The sequence below is a fragment of the Colias philodice genome, chromosome 3, assembly GCF_061535455.1.
Source record: "Colias philodice isolate Cphi_HAF_F1 chromosome 3, ilColPhil1 Martin Lab GWU primary, whole genome shotgun sequence".
NCBI classification, from domain to species: Eukaryota; Metazoa; Arthropoda; class Insecta; order Lepidoptera; family Pieridae; genus Colias; species Colias philodice.
The window spans coordinates 7779046-7805714 of NC_143088.1; the positions used below are offsets into that span (position 1 = coordinate 7779046).

Sequence of the window (26669 nt, forward strand, 5' to 3'; positions counted from 1 at the left end):
CTACCTTATTAGATATATAGAACAATAACATTTTAGTTTTTAGAATAACAATCCTCAATACTTAATTGCCTCCCACTTTTAAATGAAACATGTTTCATGTTTGGTAGTCATACCTATTCATTAATGATTTATACTTATGCAAAGTTGCAAGTTCCTTTTATTCTTAAGACATTAATAAGATTGATAACTTAAGACAAAGTATTAAAAATAAATCCAATTCTCGCGATCATTTCGATCGGATTTCGATCAAAAAACCTAACCGCGTGACGGTACCCACAATAAAACATCACAAAAACAAAACGAGGAACAACAATCATATTCCAAAAGAGAATTGAATTTATCATTGGGAAGGAACGAGAGGGACATATGATAAATGATGCAGAGCTTTTAAGGTATTAGCGGTTCGAGCGAGCGAGACAGCTCCCCAGTTCCTTTCGACCTCACTGTCCACAGATGATTTATCGATTCTCAACAGGGATTGGCCGATCCAGTACTTAAAGATTTATAGATCCTTATGGAGCATGCGCAGTAGGAGCCCTTTCATATTATAAATCTCACTCCTGCGTATACATTCGCGATTACTTACCGAGTAACGTTTAGTGACGAAATTAAAAATATAAATGTTTACATATTAGCCTTGATAAAGATGATATAAAAACAAATACCTGGGAAGTTAGGTACCTATATGAGTATTGAATACTGCTAAATCTAATCATACCTTGTTAATATTCCGGTACCTACCTAACAATGAAATAAAGGTTCGCCTGAAAACAATTCAATATTTTTACTGTTTGCAATGTTAACTTTTAAAACAGCAATCATTTTTGTTCTAAAATTGCTATGGGATAAAACTATTCATTTATGCATATGAAATAATAATTGAAATAACTTCCGAACGGAAGATTATAAATTAATAATCAAGAGCACGCTACAAAAGTGTTCACCAGTCACCACAGCACACTAAGAATGGAACTCATGTGCAGTGGGAACACATTGCATCTATTGTTACGTTGATTATAGAGGGGCCAAGCCCGCGCATCCCTTGGCTAGATAAGATCTGCCTGCATTTGACACCTGGCCCCGCCTCTTGCAACCCCTATCAAGCCCTGTTTGTCCTTATGAATAAAACGTACTTGTGTCGGAATCGCTTCGGACTTCCAATTCAACTATATAATAATTTATATGTAAACAAAACAAATTCAATATTAAACTGGAGCTTGAAATAATGACAAACATTTTGATTGAAGTATTTGCCATTTTTTTGGAAAAAAATTTATGTGATGATTAATACCTACTATTATTTAAAATGTTGTTATGATGATATTATAATGCGCATTTTAGAGGCACTTTATCACTAATTTGATATCGAATAAATGTTATTAATAAGATCAGAATAACGGAATACGCAAGAAGATAAAAGAAACGGAATTAACAATTGAGTGGAAATCTGTGTTTTCATGAGTATTCATCAGATTTAAGAATTAATTCCTTTATCATAGATAGATATCGAGAGAGAGTCCCGTTCGAGCATCAAGATCAAGCAAAAACTATGATAATAAATCTACAGGGTTAAAATTGCTAATATATTCTCGTAAGGTGCAAAAAAGAATGTATGATAAAATACAATAGAGACGGAATCCTAATGCATGCAGCACGGGCGGTCGTTTTTCGACCGGACCTAAACATATAAGACTGAAATCTTTATTTATTAGAACCCTGTAAATTATTAAAACTCTTAAGGATAAATAGGACGCATCGCAGCAAAAACTGTTGATACATGATGCTATTTAATTGGTTACCTACTTACAAATAAATGTTGTATCTCAGTGGAATTTTATTCTACATATTAAATTAGAAAGCCGAAAATGTGATGATATTTTCGTTGACCATGAATACAGAACTGTTCTATTAACGTAAACCAACTAAATAATTCGACGATAATGTTAAGGTAATTGGTAAGTAACTATCCACAAAAATGTCATTCAGGTATTTTATAAATTGTATTGCGTTGTATGATTTATGTGACTATTTATATAAATACCTACATTTTCCAATAAACTGACTGTTTCCAATAAAACAGATATCTTATCTAATTGATTACAGACGTTATGTGCGATGCTGCGATAATATGGTGATGTATTAACTGTATATAAAGCATTTAGATTTCTAGCATAGAAGAATATATGCTACATACTTACTAGATTCTGTTTTGGCTACAGCCCAAGATGTTGCCTGGATAAAAAGCAGCCAATAAAAAAATAAGTTCTAGGTTATTTATCAAACTCTACATTAAAAACTTGAAGGATAAAAGAAGAATGAATGTTAAAAAAATTGCTTATATTACTTAGAAAGATTCTATCAGTTATATAAGGACTTATTTATATTAGTGAAACGTATCCCATTATAGAATTCTCATATCCTATAATTTTCCCAAAGTTTTCTTAGAACCTAGACCACAGATAGGAAAATATTTGCGCTTTTATTTTACGAGATGCATAAATATGATCCGATGAGACATGAAAGAAAGATGAACAAACACACTTTCGCTATAATAGTATTTAATAATTAATATTTAATAGTAAGGATAACCATATCAGTGTTCAGCAAAGTTCAACAGCCGTCATAAGTATTAACCACATGAAAATTGTTTGTGTTATTCCGTCAACATGTGATAAGTGTGAATAACAAACAAAGGACTTTACCCCAAAACTTTATCGAAATTCAGTTACTTTAAAACGTCTCAATCGTGTTTAGAATATAAATGAAAAGGCACGGAAGAGATAGCGGCGGCCTGCAGAGCGACAACACATTGTTTCACTATCGAGACAAGTGTAAAGAATTAGGAGATATGCCATCGCACGTGCAACAAATAAACTAACATGGAAATACACTAAACGCTGATGCTTAATGTTTCACTTTATGTGTAGAAAAAATATCGATTGCTATAGTAGGTACTTTCCCGCCCTTAGTCAGAAATAAGTATTATGCATAATATAGGTACACAAATAAAGGCCTATCTATTAAATTTTTTTTTTCAATAGTTACCTAAGTATCAACGATCATAAACCACAAAAAAAAATACAAAAAATAACATAAAATCTGATATTTAATAATCTAATAGTGCCACGTAATTACTTACTTCATACCTACTTAGCATGCAGCTGTACATTTTTAAAATTAAAGCAATATTTAACACATAATGTACACAATACTGTAATTGTTAATATATAAGTAAAATTAAAGGAAGTTTTCATTATAACCTTAAAACCACCATAGTAAATATCTTAACTGAAAATGAAACCCGAAAACAATTTTTTAAACTCATTTATTGTTTCTACGAACTTCCCCTTGCCGCTCGAGGCATAATTCACGCAAATATCTATTTTTCTTTGTTGAAGCGAGGGTGAGTCCCTCCCGGGGAGTGCTGATGATGAGTTACGAGGCAGAGGCAATAGGCTGGAGGCCGGAAATCGCCCCTCTTCGCCGGTGCCATCCCGCCCTACTTCCGATACCAATCGGCGGGCGTTTGCTTACATTGCTGCTGTATTTCATAATTTATTGACGATTTTGATGCTGAGAATGAATTGGGAAACGATTCTTGAAGGATTAAAGTTATACAAAAACTTTTCTGTGTCCGAAAAATCCTTGAACAGTTGTAATTCATGAATCAATCGAATGGCGTTGGCCTGCTGAAATGAATTTACATGAATTGTTTTATAATATAATAATTATTATTAACTTATTAAACTCAAACACTTGATTTGATTGAAAGATATCACTTTAACTGATAAATACTTGAAGGTAGAGCCTTTTAGGATCTTTTTTATTTTGTATATTTAAGGTGCAAGGTTAAGTTAAATAAAAACGCTCCCCATGCAGACACGCTGAAATTAAATGTCATCTAGATCTTTAACATTAATAAATCTAATGTTACTCTACATTTTTTTTATTTCTATATTATACCAATACCTATAAAAAAATATATTGCTCCTGTACAGTATGTATGGCTTCAGCATCATTTGAAAATCTTTAGGCACTTAATTGTATAGTTTTCTAACACCCAGGCCATTGCCACAGGAGCATTAAGAGCAGGCTTACCAAGTGGCTAAGTGCATGTAGACATCGATCAAGGGTTGTAGGCGCGTGTCGGCGATCTACGACAAAACAATATTCATAAATAATGTTCATAACAATGCGCGGATGATTCGCGCACGTGGCCGCGACGCGTGTAACCCCGGCCGCATGTAATTATTTGCACTTATTAAAAAGATCATTTTCTTTTATTAAATTACGGTTTGTGTGAACTGTGATGCTATATTTATGTTGGTTTATACTGTTTTTGATGGTTAGGGATACTAATAGTATAAGAGAGCTATTTCTTAAATTAAAATTATTTTCTTACATTTTCTGGCTAGCATGTATCTGGAAATTGGAATACTTATATTATATTATGTTAAATTCTAATACGACTATGACCACGGTTTCGAATGTGTTTTACTCTTTACTTAAGTCCACATAAGTATTAAAAAAAATGGTAAACTAAACCAAATTACATTTCTTTATATTATTTCTAGTTTAAAAATTAATAGAACCTAGCTAACATAATTAATACAAAGCGCGATCTTTAAAGCGCGTAGGAAAAATGAACGAAATATAGAATCATATATTTTGCGCATTAATAAAAACAAATAAATTTAAGTGAATAATTGACAAAACATATCGACGAGGATGGGATTCGAACCCACGCGTGCAGAGCACATTGGATTAGCAGTCCAACGCCTTAACCACTCGGCCACCTCGTCTTGCGCAAGAGATGTGAAATTCGTCATCATGTTGCCATCTTCATTTATAAACATTTATTAGACTGTTGTGGAAAGCATCCACTATAAAATTCAAAAAAATTCAAAAATTCTTTATTTGGAACATAATAACAAATTGTAGGTAGGTACATAAACTTAAATTACTGTAGCACGACTGCACGACCAATGAAATAAATAATATGATGCCACCTATTAAATCGACAAGAGTTTAGTTAAAAAATCTTTAAATATTCATATACTTAATAATATTTATCACACAGCTGTTGTAAACAGACCTCTAAATCAGGTTACATAAACTATTAATATTTTAAAACGCTTCGTAACTAATATGGTGATATGATTTAGGGTAAAAGTGGGATAGATGCCGCACTAGGATAGATGCCCCATTTTCAAAAAACCTCACTTCCCAGAGTCCTGACTACGAATTAATGATTTAAATAGGAGCTCATATCACCCCGAACCTCGTGTACGCATGAGCTGTTGTTTGGTGAAGACGTGTTTCGCTAGTGCGTGTTATAATATCGGCGGCGAACTTCACGAACACGTTAAAATTTAAAAAGGTTGATATTTGCCTTTGCATAACTTTATAAGTATTAATAAATTTCACTATATTTCTTATTATGTCTATACACTGGTTCATTAAGTACAAATCTAAGTAAAAATAGTGGCTCTTTTGTTTTTATTTAATAAAAAAAAATACTGGGGCAGCTATCCTTATCAAAGAGTATAGTTGCCCCTTTTTTTTCGAGGGATAGATGCCCTTAGGGGCCTCTAAGGGCATCTATCCCTCAATACATATGTACATGTTATTATCGATAATCACAGGTACTGTTTATATTTTTACCTGATTGCGTCAGAGGTTTTCTCTATGTTAACCGATTTTACTCGTTTAATTTGCTTTTTTTGTTATGTTTACTTACTTATTAATGATCTGCCCTTATACTGATTGTAGGAGAACCACACCACGAAAATACAAACGAAATGAAGGAGGGCGAGCGCAAGTATATTCTTGGACAACAGAACAACTATGTGAACATGATATTTGCTGGTTTATCATATAAATTTTATTAGATTTCGCGTTTATAGAGTATGTAAGGCATCTATCCCACTCTGCAGGCATCTATCCTCCTTAGTATTTTCATGGTGGGGCAACTATCCAACTAGGTAGGCATCTATCCTCAAAAAAGGTGTTCTACAAAAATATTTATTACACATTATCTATAAATGATAGGATAAAAAATATATATAGTAATTCAAAACAGATAATTAACCTAGCTATATTCATACAAAGTGTTCGTATAAGATTCATGTTTTTAAAATTATGAGGCTATTTCAAAAAGTGGGGCATCTATCCCACTTTTACCCTATATTTTATGTAAATAAATATAAGTTAATTAAAAATAGGTTATAAGTACTAGTATCAATTATCAGAAGTACCTACACTACAAGTCCACATTATTATATCTAGTAGACATTTTAATCATAACAATATAATATATCTATAATATTTTAACACGCGCCTGATTTTACCTCCAAATAAAAAGTAGATACCTACTTAAGGGGTGATAATACACCAAAAACACCACTGAAGTTTTTATCAATGTGAAGTTATCAAGAAAATAATTATCAATTCTGGGCGTAGTTCCTATTATCTACCTATCATATTTTAAACCCACATATAAATTATATTTATAATTATTCTTTTTATTTCCCATTAAATTACAAACATTACAATTAGCAATTTAAAATATTTAACTCGTTTTCTTTCATGTTTGGATATAGCTAGATCCCCTTCAGTTTATACTTTATACATCGTTTTTATTTCAGGCGTCGCGTTGGATCCACTATAAGTAGGTATTCCTGTTAAACTCAAACTCAAACATTTATTTATTCAATTAAACTTCTTCTAGAAGCACTTTTGAAACGTCATTACTCATTAGGTATATATATTTTTAACATTTACCACCGATTCGGAAAGCAGTATCTACGGAGAAGAACCGGCAAGAAACTCCATAGTTGCTCTTTTTAATCATGTCAGTTTTACAAATTAGTTTACATAATTATGTAACATCATAATATATTATAGTAATATGCCAAAGAACTGTCCTGTGGTTTTTACGCGACAACCCTCCATGGGTTTTTATCGTCCATATATTCCTTATACAGTAATAGCACAGTATTACCATTATTTCCTACAGTAGTGCGACGAATGTACTTGTGCAGAGAAACGGAGGGGAACTGGCGGGGGTCGGGCGACGCGGGCCGCGTAAAGCAAACACGCTTAGTTTGCTTTACCTAGCGCGAAAGGATGACGCAGTCGTATTTTTTGTGTAATAATTTTATTATACATAGGTACTTACATATTCTATTATGGCGCGCACAAACTGTTCGGTTTACGGATGTAAATCTACATTGAAATCCCAGAAGGAAACAATATTTCAGAAAGATTGTATTAATTGTATCTGTTGAATTAAAATCAAAGCTATGTATATGTTGTCCTCATTATTTTCTAATCAGATTGTACATCCCAATGCGAATGCATTACTTAGTTAAATGTTATAATATACAATTAAGAACATCCAAAAATAAAGTGTCCACGTAAATAATATTTAGCAGTGCAATATCTGTAATTATATATTTATGAACAAATAATTACATCAGATTTAATAATCGCAATTATTTTGAATGTACATATGAATAAAGATTTCATCATAATATTAATAATCACAATTGTTTTATTTCCCATTTGTTGCAACCCTAGCGTATTTTCGTGTGGCAGCGTAATTACCTACGCTGGCGGCGGCATCGCGCGACATCAAAGGCGATTCCTTACTGTAGGAAATAATATTGTAATACTGTGGTAATAGGCTCTCTGAACAATCTTTATGATGTCAACAGTCCACAGTTTCCAATGTCTACTTGAATTAAATAATGTAATACCTACTTCATATTCTAATAAGTAAAACTGCATCTTTCAATTTTGGTTGTCACCATGTAGTTATAAGAAAACAATCAATCACGTGTATTTGATATGAAATGTAATTTATACTTACTAGTAAAAATTCCTATATTAGCTCTATTTGAATCGTATTAGAATTTTGAGTTAATTACTTTATAATGAACTAAAGGTGTTTTATGCGTCATAAATTACAGTTTAAAACTGGCATAGTGTCATAGTTTTATATTTATAGCAAGCGATTACACCTTTCTTTTGTTCAAGTGCTTATATAACACCTAATGTTTTGACATTTTTTTATATAATTTTTGTCACTAATCCCGGCAGATGTTCTCATCATATTATTAAATATTACCTATTCATTATAATTTATGAAAATTCTGCATACAAATTTACCTACATCGCTTAATATTAAGGTTGAATAAATTTACCAACCAACAAACTAAAGTTAAGTAAGTCTAAGACGTTTAATTTTTAAATTTTATGATAATACAATATAATGTGTTACAAACGATGAGGTAATGATATCTTAAATTTTGAAATAAAAAATATGCAAGATTAATAGATAATCCCATAGGATTAAACTGAACGAAGTGCAGTTGCAACACAAACATTCACTATTAAACAAAATAACTTTGAATAGTTATTAAAGTTAGATTATTAAGTCCTATTTAATTACTGTAACTAATACTGTAAAATACTGTAAAGTAATAAATAATTAGAGATAAACTACGATAACATGGCGCGCCCCTCCAAATAAATTACTGTTTCAATGTGTGTAGTGAAATACAAATATTTAAATATTATATTATTATAAATAACTAGCGGTCCGCCCCGGCTTCGCCCGTGGTACATGTTTACGTTTTCTCTACATAAGAACCATCCTCGTACTTCAAGGAATATAATAAAAAAAGAATTATCAAAATCGGTTCAGCCGTTCTCGAGTTATGCGCTTACCAACACATTTTGCGATTCATTTTTATATATAAGATAATATATATATAATAATAATTAAATTATTAATTTTTATTATTATATTATATTATTATATTATTTATTATGAATTTCACAAATACTTTCAAACGTTTTGAATTTTGGAGGGGCGCGCCATGTTATCGTAGTTTATCTCTACTGTAAGAACGTCTTGACAACAGACAACGACCTTATACTCTATAGTCTTCGTCTTCTTCTTTGTTTATGGCCCCACATTATATAAGACCTATAGTCATATACGTAGGTACTCAATACTCATAGAGAGAGCAGACAATATAATATGTAAATATTTGCTAGTATAAGATATAGGGAAAATAAAAGTACTATATCACAATTCACAAACACAATGAGTTTAGATAATAAAGTAAATTCATAGCTGTGTCTAATTAATTATAAAATCACGCACATATCATCAGCACCAATCTTTTCAAAGAGCGAACATCACACATTAAACACCAGTACCTGGTACCCACTATGATAAGAAATCAGTTTTAACAAACATTTATTAATCCACGTTATTAAATGTTTTATTGTGGCAATAATACCTTTATCCCGAGATAAGCAATCTAATCCTTTGTTTTTACAATCGGTAGGAAACTGCTTTTTAATTTATGAATATTGTTTTTTGTTTCTTCGAGTGCATATTTTTCCCTTTTTTTAAATTTAACATAAATTTTAACTTGAATAATAATCATATCGCCGTACTTATATAGATATACCGTAACGGACATATCACAGGTAAAGTAGGTACCTACATACATAATATTAAGATGGACGTGAGCACGTAATAAATAATAATATTAACGTAATCAAGACTTCCTTTCTAATACAAATTTTATCGTAGGCTTTGATTAAATTACTGGACATATCACGTATTCAAATCTGCCTCATTGACTATTGTACCTCACTCTCACCAGGCATCATCAAACCATTCCTATTTATACAAACATCCACAAGTTTTATTTGAATCAGTCGATCCTGTTAAAACTCAATTCAAATGAATCTTTAAGGCGCCAGGGCTACGGTGCAGCGTCCCTCGAATATGACAAATAACATCAGAAATGAAACTACACGAATACCAACATAAAATAAAAATGTCAAAAATTTAAATATTTAAATTTAGTGCGCGTCCCGCTCACGCTCGTAGCGTCTCTGGGACCACGACGCGAAGCCTGCGTACGCGCCTGTCGAGCCTGCGGTTGGTTAGTGTGGAGAGAGCGCATTATTTCGTCCTTATTTTTATTAATAGTTTTAAAAAACAATAATAGCATTTCTCTATTCTTGTGTAATTATGTATTATAAATGTGAAAGTAACTCTGTCTGTCTGTCTGTTACTCAATCACGCCTTAACTACTGAAAGAATTTGCATGAAATTTGGTATAGAGATATTTTGATACCCGAGAAAGGACATAGGATAGGTTTTATCCCGGAAATCCTACGGGAACGGGTTTTTCTTTGAAAACGCGGGCGAAGCCGCGGGCGGAAAGCTAGTATTTCTATAAATTAGATGACTTATTTCTAAGAGTTTTGTTTTACTGCTATAAAATAAAATTAATGATTATCAATAAGAAAAAGATACATTAAATCGAGGAAAACAGCAAGTAAACGATTCTATTGATAATGGATTGAGAATATGATACCTACTGCATAATATTATATGTATGTACGAACCTAGAGGAATAAAATAAAAAAAGGGATTTTTTGGTTAACAGGTAGTCTTAACGACTTTATAATTAGCATTGATTTTTTTTATTTACATACATAATTCATTTTCGGAAATATTCGAATATTTTATTAAAAAATGAATAATTTGGAAATGAAAAATTTACAAAAAATAATAACGTAATATTTAATGATTAATCATCTTTTAATTGATGGAATATTTAATTATCTTTTCAACAAAGTTCTCTCCATGCTTACTTATCCCGAATACTATAAATTAATGGACTGTACTCCGCCAGAAATTTTAAATATTTGAAAGCACATTTAGAAAAAATCAAAGTCTCCACTAACATAATATATTACATAAAATAAATAATACAATCATAAAGTCGTTATAAATGTAGTGTTTATAAAACGTAATTGTTGTTTTATGGTCCATATATTTTGGGATGGGACTCGGGTCATAGGAATGGCCGGGCTATTGGGAGCCTAGTGAAAGACAATTTGTTTTAATTAGTTGAGCTAAGCTGAGGGTTTGGATAACTCATCAACAAAACAAACTATTTAGGTACTTACGTTGGTTTCGGTAATTAAACTATTGAATATCGACCTTAACTTAACTACGAAGATCTTAATAATATAGAGCTTCGAACACTTAAGTGTTGGAAGAATAGGGGGGTTTTCTGGCCATGTTAATACGTTCAGTGGTTATAGATATAAGACATTATTAAATGTCAACATTCTCTTATCTTAGAAACCAATACTAAAGTATTTTATCTCAATCTTAATATCGAAGTGAGTTGTATAAAATATGACCGTATAATAACGAATATGACTGTATAAAAACGTTACAGCGCTACAAAATTAAAACGTCTGTATTGTCACGCATGAAAATATAAACAGCTGTGCATTTATTATATTATTATAAATGCACTGATGTCTATGGATGCTATATCTTGTGCATGGGTTTCACCCAAATCGTAATTAAATTACAACTTAAAACCTATCCAACATTCTTTAAATTTTAACCCATCAGTGTGTGCCGAGCACACGTGTCAGAAGTGAAACTTCTTTGACAAGATTCAAAGATACCATAACCTTCGCCTTACTCTACGGCCTTACTCCACGACGTGACGGTATTGCCATGACGCGACGGTATTGCCATGACGAGACGAGATTGCCATGACGCGAATTTTACTCTCGATGCGCCTAAAGAAGTTTCACTTCAACAATATTGGTATACGAGGACGGAGGTATTGCTACAGAAAGTCAAGATTAATCATAGAATAAAATTTTCTTCCAATTGAAATTTTGACAGTTTTTATCTCTACTCAAAACCGGAAAATTCGATTACGCTTCCATAATGATTGCGAAATGTTATGCCATTAATATTATCTTAATCGTGATCAGTATTGCACGAAAACGTCTAAATTAGACTTCAGGTAATGTATTTCTGCAAGTGACAGGCCATAATTCGCACCCCTCCCTGCATGTACCCGACAGCCGACCTTTGTGCACTAATAGTAGACTGTATCGATAGGACGTGCCTCCGACGTGCCCCACGCAAAAATGTACGCAATCCTATTTCGACAGTTATATTAAATTTAACAATCTTACGGTGTAAAGCTTTAGATTAATCTTTTAGAGGGTTTCAAAATTATAATGAGCTGTTATAACTATACGGAAGTACAGAAAATGCCGCCCTGATGCAGTATCTAGTTATGAACATTTATTCTATGTTTATTGTATGTACTGCACAAGTACCTAATATCACCTTTTTATTTTCTTAATTTTTAACGATAAGAGAATGTTATAACATGACCCCAAGGCATGCAGACCATTGAATGTCGGCATAATCCATGTAAACAATGAATGTGTTCTAATTGATTAATTTGTGATAACTGTTCTAATAAGAAATAGTTTGCATGTGCTAACTATTAACCTGTTGAAACAACAGTGGCGTTGCCAGAAGACATCGTCGAAAGGAAAAGCGAGGTGAAGGTGAGGGCAAGAATGGCAAGATGGTATTGATTGCCACGCCCACCCGCGGCGCGTTGCCTAGCAACCAGCACCTGACAGCTTTTCACTACGAAATTCTGTAAATACGAAGCCTCTTTCAAGACTTTGCGACTTCACTCCATACTTTGGTTGCCTACATCCACTGAAATCTTTCAAGTTCGTTTAACGTAGGTACACCCAAAGATTTTCTTAATTGACAATTCAATTTGTTGTTTAGATAAGAACTTTATGTAAAAAAAGCTTTACTTTCTAGTATTCTTAAAAGGTAAATAAAATAAGATCACGTTCTACATCTTCTTATATATAAAAATGAATCGCAAAATGTGTTGGTAAGCGCATAACTCGAGAACGGCTGAACCGATTTCGATAATTCTTTTTTTATTATATTCCTTGAAGTACGAGGATGGTTTTTATGTAGAGAAAACGAAAATGTGTACCACGGGCGAAGCCGGGGCGGACCGCTAGTTTTCAATAAATTTAAATATATGCAATATGTATCTAATATAATATTCAGCGTTCCTTGTGAGTTGTGTTGTTTAAATTTAGGAAGAACCTACCTACATCAATAAATTTTCTATGTTAATGAGCTTTGACAAAATATATAGGTATAGGTATCTATAAATTATGGTAACTATAAGTTATTATTTTTATTAAAATACGTATCACAGACACCTGCTAACTAGGGAAAAAGAAAACCTGCACCATAATTTATTATTTAGGTATGTAATAGTTATGTAGTTTTTCTAGGTTAATGTTTTGGAACATTTCTAAACTTTTCACTGCAGTCTATAAGCAATATTGTAAATTGAGATATTTATAGATAAGTAATTGGATAGTCCAAATTCTTGTAATCTTAATTCTTATCCAATACTTTTAAAAAGTTTCCACTAAACAATCCTAAAAATCGCTCAGTAGGTATACTGTATAAATGCTTGGGTATTAGCAATATTCTTACTAAAAAATTATATAAAAATATTTTTTTACGATTAATAAATTTATAATGTTACTTACTTAACAAGTGAAAGTACCAAAATATTGTTTTGGGAAACTGTCTAATAAAAAAGTTTTAATGAGCTCGTACAAAGGACACCGCTGCGAATCGTCCTTTTAAGTTACTCAGCTGAAATTTATAACAATTTCTTTCGCCTTTTAATTTGCAAAGTAGGTACATAATATTTAAACCAGTATATTATTACCTTCGCTATTTTTCTATTGGTGCAGCAAATTTTTGCATCATGTTTATTAGTTAAAAGATATCTAAAGTAATGTTCTCTTCAGGCTCAAAGTTGTGTTTGTAAATAGTTGTTGTGGAACATTTTTGATGCCAACATTATTACCTAATTATCTTACATTTTTACTGCCAGATATTTGTGGTAGATACCAAATACCAAATTGTATTTGCTCTATATAAATACGTAGAGCAGAATCTTTAAATAGAATTAAACCACAAGCAATTGTAATAAGAAACTGACGAACTAGAGAGATCAACAATATGAAAATGTTCAATCGGTGAATAATATGCCAATTCCATCCAGTTTCCATCTTATAATTATTAAAAAAACAAAATACCCGACTGCACACTAAAAAAAGAGTGATTGAAATGAATCTAATGATACCGCATACATATTTTTTTAAAGGGAAATTTAGAAAAAATATTATTATGTCTTTATCCCGTGGGACTTTTAGGATAAAATGTATCCTATGACACTCCCGTAATCAAGACAAATCTAACGATACCTCATACATCAAAATCCATCAAGCCGTTTAGGCTACAGGTGGTCACAAAGGAAAAGACATACATACATACTTACATACACTCGAAAAACATTACCCTCCTTCTTTGGCAGTCGGGTAAAAAGTTTTACACAAATATACGATTATACTAAAAATCTGTGTATTAAACCGAGGTGGCCTAAGCCAAAGTGTTATTTATGCTCTTTTTATCTCAAACAAGGATCACCTTTGTTGCCGCTACTTTTTGTCGCCAGCCAAAAAACAATGTCGTTAAAGGACCTAACGATTGTACCGAACCGCTTTGTCTAATCGATGCGGATTTCTTTGTAGATAATCTTTACGATATCATTGATCTTTATTACAAAACGATTTTGTTTTAAATTAAGCAAGTGATGTATTACATACGGCTAATGAAAATACAATAATATCGCAAAAACTTCTTCATGATCCAGACATCCAGTCTCTAAATATAATGCTATCTCTTTCAAATCAAGCTACCACGGGCACTTAAATTATATTTTATTATCAAAAAAGTCGTTTAATAAGATGGAAGTTTTTTTGAACAAATAAAGAAAGTTTAAGATAAAAGATAAGATCTTACAACAAATATTTCTTGATAAAATATATTACACACCTATCATATTAAAATTATGTATAACCTATAATTTAATTTTCAAAACGGCCCTCATAAAAGGTGACGTTGGGTGTTGTCAGGTGAAAAAACTGGTCGCATATTCGTTTGTTTCTTTTTTTTCCATGTTAGTTAACCCACGTTATAGTTTAGCGGTTCGGAAAAGATAGATGAAACTCGTTCTAGGAATACCTTCCATAATTCAACAGTTTTAAAATTCTGGATGCTATTAAAATTTGAAATTTTATGCATATTATTAATGAAACATTTTATTGAGAATAATAAAAACATTTTATGACATTATAAAAACGTAGGTGAGTATAAGAAGGTATTTTGTTGAACATAATCATGAGTGACAATAAAAAGGGTCTTAACTCTTACACGAATAATAAGCGAACTTATAATATTATGCTGTGTTTTTACTGGAGTGGATGATTACCTAATTTCATTAAAGTTTAATTTTTTGATGATCACCATTAATTTTACACATAATATTATACCTATACCTCATACCAAAGGTTACTTTTGTTGTCGCGTCTTGTTCTGACTAGTTCTGACTAGACTGTTCATTTTGTGGAGAAAAATAATGAGTATATTCTTCAAGATAATATAGAACATTCCATGTCTTTCCGTCTTCTTATTTAAAGAACCTACATAGTTTTCCAAGCCAAGACCAATATAATCAAAGCATAGACTAATTTACTGTGTAAGCAACAAATAACAATACATAGATATAGTTACTTTGTTTTATGAATTTTGCGAATTCCGAATAGACTATAAGTAGTAACGTCTATCAAGAAATATCAGAATAATTGCGCCCGTTTTTATTTATATATAATACATAGTTATAACTAAACTCTACTTACAGATTACCTACTTATTTCTTAAGAGAGGGTATAAAGCAAAATCACCAATCATCTATTAGATGATATCTACTTGTAATATTCAAGACCAAATCTAAAAAAATATATAGGATCAAACTAGATGATATTTTCGAGGATTCTGTTTGATAAAAAACAAAATATTAAAATCGACTCAATAAAAAAATAACGAAGTTAGTTAAGGTAACGGCACCAGTCGTGGACAAGCATCCAGTAATGGACAAAATAAATATTAAATTTAAATATTAAGACCAAAATGAACGTTATATAATTTGGCAATACTTAAAATAAAAGTTTGGTTCATAAGCTATCAAAATACGACATTTCATCTTATTCGGCCAAAATGTTTGAAGATGGCAGAACGTTATGTTTAGATGCTGCGACTCGTTTCGAAAAAATCCGTTTTTACTAAGAAAATCCTTAAGGAAGTGAGGACACAATTTTGGTTATAAGAATTTTTGTATAAATGTCAGCAAAATTTGATATTACTTTTATTTATAGTAGATATGTGTACAAAATATTACACGATTTAGTATCATGATAGGTTATGTTGTTTAAATAAAATTCATCAGTGTCCATAACTGGATTTAATTCTATGGATATATCCATTTATGGACAGTTGTCGAAAATAAACTTTTTTTAAAGATATTAATTACATGAGCTTTTCTGTATTGTCTTTTCTTTCTGATTAATAATATACCTATCACGACCATTTCAAACAAAGGATTCCAATATTGTACAACAATTGTCCATGACTGGATTTGCTTTGGTTCCTATAATGGACATTGATATTTTTTGTTAAAATTACACTAATGGGTCCAACAACATAATATCTAATAGAGAGATCTAGAGAGTTCTCTGATGAACTGTTTGGATCGTTGTCTGCTGCTAAATTCCACCACCATATAGCACACACGCTTAAATTTCATCCACACCGTCTTGACAACAGTTTAAAAAAAGCTTTTTGCCTCGTGCTACAATTTGGAATCCATATCGATGGACCGATCAGATTAAGGCTGCTGGCGGATTCAGATTGGCGATTCACTTCACGATTGTAGCGGAATGCCAGGAAACAGAGAGATACGGCGGAACATCGTGACGCGGGTAACATCTACCCCCTGTGTCTACCCCCCTAGAGTGATATGACGAAGAAGAAGAAGTCCCAAAATGGATGGAATGGCAGTACTTTTTTTAGTTATATTTTTCATCCCTGACTTAAAAAAAACCATATTGGTGTTTCTTAACGGACATAACTCGTATTTAACGATGCATTTGTGCAATTTTTGCCTAGAAAATGGAAATTAAGACTGTTTTAAATATTATAAGTATGCAAAATAATTAATAAGTATTATTTTTTATAAATACATCCCCGATTTATTGTATTCCAATCATCATTTTCAAGATTCTATTGATAACTATAAGTCTTCTCCAATTGTAAATAACTGGAGAAACGACATTAGGTACAGTCCATAAATGGGTGTTCATAACTGGATGTTGTCCAAAACTGGGTGTCCATCATTAGATTTTTCACTGTCCAACACTGGTGCAAAAAAGTGGGTTTTTAATTTATAAATAACTTCATTATTTATGCATTGTAATCTTTTTTCTAACATTGGTTACGTTAAACTAACATTGAACTAAAGGTATAACTAAACAATATCCAATAAAGTTAAAAAAACCTACGAGAAATTTAAAAAAAACTTCAATTTTTTCCTTAATCTGTACAAGACTGGTGCCGTTACGTTATGTACCTCTAATTTTCACGATTTTTTTTTCATAAACAATTAAATTAAAACATTTGCGAGGGCTTTGTCATAGCGTTTTGTGTAATTATTTTCAGTTTTGGTTTTATCACGATAAATCACTTTTATCGTGATCAAACCAAAAAAAGCCAAAAGGGCTTTGTCAAAGCATTTTGTTAATTGTGTAATTACTTTTAGTTTTGGTTTTATCACGATAAAACACTTTCGATGGTGGGCCATATTTTAACTTATTAGTAGTAAGCTTTAAATATCTGAAGTTTAATTATTTTTGAACAGCAAACTTATTTGAAACTATACTCTCCCACGACCTAAGCCCGGATCTTTGACGAATTACATGGCCGTCTGACAGGACATCATTTTATACCTACCTACACCTTTCGATCAAATCTTTGAAAGATGCAGGCAAAAAATGTTGTTACCTATGTAAATACAAAATACCACGATATTATTTATTACCTATACCTAGATATATCAGTTTTGTATTCCTTTATTTAAAAGAAAACCTTTATTTATTTTAATAGGTATAGGTACCTAATATCTTCCTTATGAATTATAAAAATTATCAAAAATAAAAAATAAATGGAAGTTATCTAACAGAAAAGTAGGTTGTTACTGTATAATTTTATTTTCCGCATTGAATTAAAATTAATTGAATTAACTACATGAGGGCTAATCTTATAAATATGTAGTTTACCGCAACAATATTTTAGAAACGCCTACTTAAAAAAACTCCATAACAATATAATATAGCCATTGTCATAATTTTTTCAGTCCATCCCCGGCTAATAAAACCGTTACTTCATTTAACAGGTGGTGATCTTTGATTTAACAAAAGCACAGAGGGGTTTGACGCACTTGGTGCACTTCTCAACTTGTACACCATGCTCAAATGGTGAACTTAGCAACTTGTACACTTCTCAAATGGTACACTTCGCGACTGGTACACGTCTCAAATGGTGCACTTCGCAAATGGTGCACTTTTTAAGATTAGTTGAGATTTGGAAAAATTGTGTAAAAATAAAAGAATTTTTAGTTTTGGATGTTTAATTTTTATAATTATGTCAACACAATAATAATAATTAAACTATACAGAATCACCTTAAACACTATAACATTTTGGGTCATTTTTATTTTTTCAAAAATAAAAATGTGACTCGGATATAATAAAAATAATATAATTATGTCAAAAAAAAGTAGATTTACAGTAAAAAAATATCATAATAAAGATATGATATAATATCATATTATATCAATAACCTTTGTAATATTATTATTTAACTTTTAACTATTACTAATTAAATAAAAGCTTTAAATTAAATCATAACCTGTTTCTTAAAAACAAATTAGTAAAAGTAATAATAAGTAAAACTTTGTAATTGTTACTATTTAATAATTAAGTAAATAGCTATTAATAATATTACAAAGGTTATTGATATAATATGATATTATATCATATCTTTATTAGAATTTTTTACTGTAAGGGCCGATTTTTCAATGCTTGGATAAAACTTATCCGTCCAATAAAGTATTACACGATAATATTAAAATGTCACGTACGGGCAATTAGAATATTATACGTTTTTAAAATGGGAGTTTTATACATTATTCGACGAATAAGTTTTATCTAAGCATTGAAAAATCGGCCCTAAATCTACTTTTTTTTGACATAATTATATTATTTTTATCCGAGTCGCATTTTTATTTTTGAAAAAATAAAAATGACCCAAAATGTTATAGTGTTTAAGGTGATTCTGTATAGTTTAATTATTATTATTGTGTTGACATAATTATAAAAATTAAACATCCAAAACTAAAAATTCTTTCATTTTTACACAATTTTTCCAAATCTCAACTAATCTTAAAAAGTGCACCATTTGCGAAGTGCACCATTTGAGACGTGTACCAGTCGCGAAGTGTACCATTTGAGAAGTGTACAAGTTGCTAAGTTCACCATTTGAGCATGGTGTACAAGTTGAGAAGTGCACCAAGTGCGTCAAACCCGCACAGAGGTCCACTACAACAATAGCTTATTCGATCTAAAAGCGGAGCCACAACAGATGCTTCAATACAAACGAATGATTAATTGTATATGTTGAATCGTTTTTTAATGTAAAAACATATTTTTGAATTTTGCCTTTTGTTTATCCACGACGACGCCAACTTGTCTGCACCAGAGCGATTCGAATTTTGAAGAGCGATCATTAATTATATTTTGTCTTACTCACGCATTCCATTTTCAAAGTCGATATGATCTATAGATCTGATCTACGGGTCTATCGATCACGCGCATTGGAATCTAAATTTATTCATTTAGTTTCTTTTTTGCAGACTATTTTGAGGTAGGTTGCGTGGTACGGTCTACGGATATTTTTTCATGAGTACCTAGGTAGGTACTTACTTAATTTGAAAACTCATTGCTTAGTTCATAGGTCAGTAAAGTGAACTCTAAATGGCAGCTTTTCAATTCTGATTAATTCTGCCTATATAAAAGAGGCTATTATTTATTAAAAAGTAACCTTATTATACCAACAAATCTGAATTATAAAAATCCAGCATGAATGCAATTTGTCAAATCATCCTTTAAATACTACACAAGACGTTTGTAATTAAGCGATTTCATAGAAAAAGACTTTATTAGAAGATAACTAATTATCTGTAAACAATATTTCATCTCCGAAGATGGCAAGACGCGAGACAAAAAACAAAAGGTCGAAATGACCGCGCCAAAACCAAAACGCTCGCTCAAAACAAATAAACCTAAACAAAAAATGAAGTCGGTTAATAAGTTGGATGACATTTGGGAATTCGAAAAATTCTTCCTAAGCATTATTAATAGCGTACGGGGAATGGCGTCTGTATGATTATTAAAACGAGAAGACAACAATTACTTACGTGCCCTTAGACAAAGTCCTCTCCATCAATTAAACGGGCGGACCGTTTCGGTTACATGCTTATATTTTATCCTTTTATTGTTTCGACAAGACATTTTATAAACGTTACCATCGAGGCAGTCTTGTTTCGTTCCGAAGATTGCTTCTTCGTAACAAGTCCCGAATGGCGTGATAGCAAATAATTTTATAAGGACCTTTAACAATATGTCAAGCGGATTCGTATTCACTTTTTTCTTGCTTTCAATAAATAATACGTTCGCTTATAAGTTTACATTGTTCGATTTCGAGCGAGACGCAACTCGTCGATATTTCTCAAAAATTCTTTATTTTCATAAAAAAAAGCTCACAAAGCGGGTTCTTTATGCGTTTCGAAGATGCATTAGTTATTATGGGAGAATGATAATGTGATTATTGTTTTGCGAGCTTTTGGATGATTGATAGTCGTTTGTCACGGATAATGAAGTATTTTAGAGTCTTTAAATTTTATGCCCTAAGGGTCCGACAACAATGTGATGTATTGATAAGAATAAATTGATTTATAGAGTGGATAATATTTACTCCTTTTTCTAGCTTTATTTATACTTTTAATTAATTTGTAACATCTTTCATGAGTTTCAATTTAAAGTTTAAAATGTCCGATGTGGCGATAAGATTGAAACGATCGTACGAACTTTCATCGACGATACATCTTTGCAGGACAATGCCGCACAAATTAATAATCCACGCCTATGCAGCTATTAGGTACGAGTAGTTTTAATTTGGTCTATTGGTAAGTTCGATACGCTCTCACAACATAATGGTGATTATTTTTTATTTTTATAGTATCGTCAATACGTGTATTGTTACGGGTCGTGTCGATCGGCCGATTGTGGCCACGATTGACCGATAGCTATGCTGATTGTTCAATACCAATTTATCGACAAGGAACTAAAGAATTTAAAATTAAAACTGACATTTCATTTTAATGTACATACTTCGAGTATTTTATGTAATAATTTTATATAATATGGGACGTACATAACTATTACACTGAAACGGATTGCAAATCCAGTTAATGATGTGCACATTATAAAAAATAGATACTGTACTTATAATTAACAGAGATACCTACTGTCTACAGGTTTGAAATCCCTAAATACATGAGTTTAGTAATTAATAAAGTTAATTAGGGTTTTTGTTAAATTTTTACTCAATAAAAACGTATAACCATTTTAAGAGCATTTCTTTGTATAATGTCAGTTTAGTGGCTTTTTTCATGAACAAAGGCAACCTTTTTTCCTCCCAATCCGATAACTTCAATATTGACTTTAGATATTTATATAATTAATTGCGAAGGATCTCTCGTGAAAATAAAAAGCTAGCATGTTACAAGGCGTGGTTGCCCCGCCCGGGTTGACCATCCCACCTATTATTATCCACTTAACTGAATCACTTCTGTATGGGATATTTTATCTTTTCATTGGAATTTTTCAAAACATACCTTTAATTATAATTGATCGTTTGAAAGATAACTTATTTGGAATATCTGAGTCATTTCGTTCAAATACATATGGGTGATTATACAAAAATGGGGTAACTTTTGAGGATATTTTGTTTACTATATTTTTTATATCAGATTGTTACAAATTAGGGTGTATATGATAGCTAATCTAATGAATATATTGTTCCAAATCGGGCCAGCCACTTTTTTAAGTAGATTGTGAGATATTTTAAATTTTCTGGAATTGGCCTCCAGGGGACTGACGAGGCTAACATGGGACTGATAAAAAACACAATTTTTTAATATTCTTAAAGAAATTGAATGAAAATTACTACAAATCTCTCAGTTTTAATAATGGCACATGTCATTTAAGTATTAAAATCACTTAGTTACGTTTAAAAATGATAATTAATAATATGTGATACTGGGAAAAAACAATGTCTCAAGTTTCAAAACAGCCTTCTGATATTTAACGCTACGTGAATATTCTTACTCTCTTACTTAACTTTTACTACTTTGACTTAGTTTTACTTGATATTTCAAGTAATTTACAAACAATAGAAACAAAAAAAACGGCCAAGTACGAGTTGGAGTCCTAACAAACCTATTTTTTATTATGTTTGTAACTAAAAATTTACACTTTTAGCAATTTTTCCTTTATCTATGTTATAAGACGTTGCTATTTACCAAGTAGAACTAAACTATATAGCAGTTTATAGTAGACTGTATACACGGCAAGCATCCTGTGTGTTTTTTTATTCCCTTGCGAATATTGAATTTTGCGGAAATTTGCAGTATTAACGGATGTAGGTATCTTTTGATTGCGTTGCGTTATAAGTTTGATTTTTTTACAGCCCCAAGGGTTCTTAATCTTGAGTATCCAATATAAATTTCAGATTGATACCTCCACGCGTTCCAAAAAAAACGTCTTAACAGACAAACGGGCAACAAAGTGATCCTATAAGGGTTCTGTTTTTTCCTTTTGAGGTTCGGAGCCCTAAAAATCTACCAATATTTATGTTAAAAGTACTAATTATAGTAAAATTAAAAACCAAAGGCTCGAATGAAAGTCTCATCTGAGTTTTCATAAGAGCCCCTTGACATTTTTATAATGTTATTAAGTATATTAATTAACTTTTATGTTATTTTGAGGTAATTTTACTTCACAGTATTATACGTATACGTATTTATCTGATAAATATAAAAAGCTATGCCCTGAAAGCATCAAAATCAATAATTAAAATAAAATATGATCTTTTTAATAAAATTATTAGTAGTTTGTTTCAATAGCTCTTTTCTTTGCTACTCTTTCTTAAATGTTTCTTCCCTAGTCAAATTCAGTTTCTTTTAGCGTGGCGCATGATGTTTTAAACTGAAATATAAAATAGAAATGCTTATACCAATAGCAATCAAGATAAAAGTTCTCAAAAACGACTGAATCATCAGTACTATGGGGTCGCGTCAGTCCCCTGGCACGATATCTGACAAAGGACTGATGCCAGCGGATTGATGAAAAGGGACTTAATATGAGGTTATAATCACAAATTATGTTTTTTGCCTAATTTCTAATATCAACAAACTATATTTTTACAAATCATAGTTAACCATTTATAAATGAAAATAAAAATCAGATTAACAATAAAATAACGACTCACCATAGGACTGAAATGTTGACTGGCGCAGCAAGATTTTAGAGGACAAACACAACCCTAGCGCTGGTACAGTTATGACGGCCGTCAAAATATGCGGTGCACAAGTAACTTCATTACCAACATTAATAATTAGACAGGGATTTGACCTCGACTTGGTGATATTTAGCGAGAATTTCAAATTTAAAAAACACACAACGGACTGACTAGTGAAAACGATGACAAAGTTTAATTTTATTTTTTAAATAAAATGGAAAACATTGCGTTATGAAAGTTGTAGTATATAATACTATGTACATCAAAGATTGTAGTGAACTAGTAAGTTTTCTTAAATCGATGATAATGTTTAAACGATAGTCACTTGATTGTTGGTTTTCGGAGTTGTGACATGCCAAAGTACTGACATTTGAAGCATTAATTTATTTTTTTTATTCATTTGTATTTTAAATAAAGAAGTGAAATTGAGTGACCAAATAAAGGACGCTTCATTGTTTTAAAATAGATTGTTATTTGAATAAAATATAATAAGACTTTGTTTAAATTGGCTGATGACATCGAGTTACCCCATTTTTGTATAATCACCCATATATACTTAGATAGTTTTTTTGCTTTTCAATACGGTCGGTGTAGTAGATTTTAAAAATTCATTATGACATTCATTATACCTGTTGTTTTATGTAATTCATATAATAATTTACATAATTAATTAAATTGGAAATATTCAAACAACCATAAATAAAATAAGGAATTCCTATTACCTATTCATATTTTTAACTCAGATATCTACTTTATTCCACAATAAATATAATGTAATATTCAGTAAAAAAACAGTTCAAGTATTTTTAACTCAATTTAGAATGTAATAAAACAATTTTATCGAATTTATCCAACCAAAATGTGTAATTTAATGTTTACAGTTAAACTGTAAACACAATTAAGCCCCTCTAAGGGGCAACGGTTTGGATAGTCCTCTGGGGATGGTCTCTTCACAAAAGGATAATAAGTTTACCACAAGTAAACAATAAATTGATTTATTGGAGGGAAGGATTGTGTATTTCTTCTAGATATTCATAAAGATTCATAGATAATAGGTTTTTCCATAAACTATAGATAGACCGTACCTATGAATTTCAGCTTCATTGTAAAGGTTAAAATTTCAGCAACGTTATTTTAATGAAATACCTAAGCAGCATTAATTACCTAGTATAGCAATTGTTAACGTATACAATAGGAATATCGAACATATAAAATGAATTTTACTAAAATGCAATAAAGTGGAAAAAAGTAATCAGATTTTTATTTAACAGTAAATCTCGTCAGCTAATAAAGTCGCCATATCCATTCACCCTTGCTGTAATCAATGTCTAATTCCGTATTCGAAGCTTACGATAATGATTAACGACAAACTTTATTAATTCGATCTGCTGGGATTAGAGGACGCTACCGATTGCGGAGGGTAGGTGGAAAAAACAAACGAATTTTGCAAGGGATTCCACGGCAGGGGATCTTGTATGCACCCTTTGATCAGGGCTACGACTAATGCTTTTGTCGTAATAAAAAAACGTCGTTTTTTGCGTTCCATATCACATTAAAGTAAAATCTCCTTTCGTAGATTTCTTTGAGATTTAGCATATTTGCAAAAGATTGTAGTGCTCATTAAAAGCAATTTTTTATTAGTGGGTAATTTGGGTAATCTTTGTAAGTACCTAATAATACACATAAAATAATACACATCTCAAATGTAACAATTATAATTTGTCAAATATTCTCATTTTAATGCCAGTTACTTAAAAGTTTTCTGAATAATTAGTTGATATTTTAAAAATCTTATTACAATAAAAGTTACAATATCTCCTTCCGTGTACAAGAACAACTCACAGTAACAATACCTAGTTGTATCTATTTATAAAATGAAAATGGTCGATTCTTTTGATCAACCCTAGCGTATCAAATCTTTATGTCAACACACAGGGGGCAATGTTTGCGCTTAGGGATGTTCACTTTTAATAAACGCATTTATTTAACAGTAATACCAGTAGTTTTAAATTACTTTATGATACTGTAGTTTAGTACGTAGGTTTTTATTAAAAATGTCTCTTGATTTAATGTCTCTACGTCACTTAATTATGTATCTTTACCTATATCATAAATCAAATACATTTTGGACAAATTATAGATACATTCATCAATTGTAATTTTTGTACAAAAATTAATAATTAATAGTAAAATGACAACCTCTTATGTCTTATTTAAATTAATCCTACCTCAATGGCACAAGTCACAACACATGTTTTCTTCCGAAACAGTTTTGAGTAAATAAATAAATGTTTAGTCAATCACTACATAGTATAAAACAAAGTCGCTTTCTCTGTCCCTATGTCCCTATGTCCCTTTGTATGCTTAAATCTTTAAAACTCCGCAACGGATTTTGATGCGGTTTTTTTTAATAGATAGAGTGATTCAAGAGGAAGGTTTTAGTATATAATTTATTAGGTTTTAGACAAAGCGGGCGAAGCCGCGGGCGGTAAGCTAGTACTCAATAAATGTGTGTAGACAATCAGACCATCCATATTATAAGAGTGACCTTAAATCTCAATGATAACTTACGCGTGCTGTGTTTACATAGTGCCGTTACTCGAGGATCCGGGTTACGAAAAAATTATATACAGAAAAACATAATTTTAACAAAACATTAAATTTACTTTTACGTCTTTAATTTACTTGTCTTATATACACTTGAAAAATTGTATTTTTATCTACATCTTATTTTGTAAAACATGATCATATACCTACTAGCATAATATGACTGCAGTACCTATTCATTTTTTACTATTCATAGATACTATTTTTATTTGTACTACTTAGTCATATTTTTTATTTAAAAATGACATCTAAGATAAAAACCTTTAACCATACATAATAAAATCCTTTTATTCTATGTATCTACCTTATGAGCTTAAATGAAGGGTGTAATAAAACAAGTAATTTTCAACATTCCATCGCTTTTTTAACCATTTTTTTAGTTTTGCCATGGTTTTGCTTATACATAATTATATTATGTGAAAATATTTTTTTTAATATGAACAGCTATTTTTGTCTATTTTGTAACTATAAATATTACCACTTTAATTCTGAATTATTTTATTCTGTGTTTACTAATTAATTCGGTATTGTGTGTTATAGTGAATGT

The 26669-nt window shown here is 31.1% G+C and overlaps 1 long non-coding RNA gene and 1 other non-coding gene across 3 annotated transcripts; both read right to left on the minus strand.

The window, feature by feature from the left end:
* Nucleotides 1-3308: 3308 nt before the first annotated feature.
* LOC149489786 (uncharacterized) lies at nucleotides 3309-25789 on the minus strand. Of its 2 annotated transcripts, none has more exons than XR_016318334.1 (3): nucleotides 25744-25789; nucleotides 4099-4154; nucleotides 3309-3689 (listed from the first exon to the last, which is right to left on the minus strand). It is a non-coding gene; the product is annotated as an uncharacterized LOC149489786 (long non-coding RNA). The 2 variants fall into 2 exon arrangements; XR_016318333.1 differs by having other exon boundaries at nucleotides 3970-4154.
* TRNAS-GCU (transfer RNA serine (anticodon GCU)) lies at nucleotides 4721-4802 on the minus strand. Its single transcript has one exon. It is a non-coding gene; the product is annotated as a tRNA-Ser (tRNA).
* Nucleotides 25790-26669: the final 880 nt, after the last annotated feature.